The following is a 2357-nucleotide window of genomic DNA, read 5'->3' as shown; positions in this document are numbered from 1 at the left end:
GCAGCAGTCTCTTTTTGTATAATAATTTTCATAACTTCCAGTTGACCTGTCAGATTTGTGATTTCTATAACAGATTCTTATATCTTATGTATTGCATTGTTTGATTAATGTGGATAGTTGTTAAATTTGTTCTTTTTTTTAATCTTTTAAATTTTTTCTTATCAAGAGGTAAAATACCTTCTGCCTCAGCCAAACAATGAAACATGAGTACATTTTTAGTTATGTGGCAAGTTATCTGGGCCCAGTGAGCGTCACTTGCTGAGAAAACAAAGGACTTCTGAGAAAAGCAATAAATGGACCTTCTTACAGATTAGCATCACTATCTGAGCCATCATACCCACTGAGAGAATAATGAGACCAACCCAGTAATACAAAAACATTAGGTTATGATTATATCTAAAATGATGATCAGAAATAGTTTGGAACATCATTCTAAATTTGAGGTCTATTAATTATTATTAGAGTCATATTATATTATTAATGGAGTCAGTTTCGATCTTAACTAAATCAAACAGTTTAAGGCAAAAAAACTGTTTGGATACCGCCAACGGACCAGCAAAATGGCCTCTTACAGTACTCCTGACCTTAACCCTTTTTTTTTTTTTTTTTTTTTTTTTTTTTTGATAGCACACAAGAACAGCAAAAAACAAAAACAAAACAGTAGATGGAGCCATTGCTCTAAATATTACTTTAGTCTACCAGCGCTGAAGACCTAAGCTTTATCTTTTTATTCTTTGACCAAAGCTATGTATGACTGGAATCTACACAGAGTTATATATCTTCAGTATATCTTTGAATAAATACAGTTCTAGTAAGACTTTGTCAATTTATTTAATACTTTACAAGATAGTGAAGTGACTAACTGTGAAGTGACAATATTACAGTGTATACGTAAATATAGTCTCAGCTTCAGACGGCATGCCCACGGACGACCCGCAGTCCGTTCTATGCCGTAGTTATAGGTCTGGTTACGCGAGACAAATGTTAACATGGCTCATGAATTACTCACATGTAGCTACTCTGCTGTGGATTCAGATTTACATTAGTGGCAGCTGCAAATACAAACTATTGCTTTTATGTTTTAAACCTAATTTTGTCATGGTGTAGATATGTAAGTGAAACATATTTAACTGCCTTGTAGTTCAGTCCACTTGTAACCACCATAGTAGTTTATGAAACAAAGAGTACAGCACTACTATATGCTAACCTCCGACAAGAGGAGTACAATAGTCACAAGGGTCTGGTCAAAACAGAGGTTGGCCATATCAAATAAGTGGCAAATGGAACTGGATTGGCTGTTAGTCACACACTGCGACCCACAAGCTTCTAAGTGTCTCTTTTATATATCTGCTGCCATTAACACACTGCTGTCTGTTTTCACGAGTGAACAAAGCTGTTGTTCTAGCCATCTGACAAGAGAACTGACAGGATAGGCTTGGATCAATAAATCTGGAACTTTTCAGTGTAAAATGAGTTTGATTTGGCAAGATCACAAGTGCTGAAACACATTATTCCTGGAGAGTTTTACAATTTTTCTTAGTATCAGTATGTATGGTCTACTGTGTGTGAGTTGGTAAATGAACTGATATTACATTTACATTTTATGCATTTATCCAAAGCGAGATACAATGCATTGAAGATATAATTTTGTTTTACATACTATATATATATATATATATATATATATATATATATATATATATATATATATATATATATATATACACACACACATAATGTATTAATGTGCTTTCTCTGAGAATCGAGTTAATTTGCCTTTGGTAGCGTCATGCTCTACCAGTTGAGCTACAGGAAAGAAAAAAGGTAAAATTTCCACATCTTTAAAGAAAACGTAGATCTCTAGAAGTGGTGCTTCCAAAACATTTTGTGTCATATCAACATTATGATTTAAAGGTGCACTCAGAAGTTATTTATGTGTGTCATCTTTGGCTTACACTGACATCTGGTGGCCTGGATGCAGCATCATTCAAATGCAAAAGTTTACAGTTATCGATGCCATTGTAGAAATTCACTGTTCACAGTCAGCCATGATGAATTTAATCAATAAGTGAAAGTGTCCAATAACAGGGCAGTTACTGAGGTTAAGTGAGTAGTATTTGACTGGTCATGTGATTCTAACATGGCAGCTCCTATGAGGGGACCCACTTCATGTAGAATAAAACAGCTTTTATAAGGTTACTGATGTGACTGGAGACTTCATCTCATGTGAGTGCGTATGATTTTATACATGTTTCAAAATTACAACTAATGTTTTAAGGAGTACAACTTTTTTAATGATGAAAAAATTACTGAGTGTACCTTTAAACAAGCAATCAAGCATAAAAAATGAAGTCTAG

The sequence above is a fragment of the Myxocyprinus asiaticus genome, chromosome 10 (genome assembly GCF_019703515.2).
Source record: "Myxocyprinus asiaticus isolate MX2 ecotype Aquarium Trade chromosome 10, UBuf_Myxa_2, whole genome shotgun sequence".
Lineage (NCBI taxonomy): Eukaryota > Metazoa > Chordata > Actinopteri > Cypriniformes > Catostomidae > Myxocyprinus > Myxocyprinus asiaticus.
Note: the sequence above shows the minus strand (reverse complement) of the source record.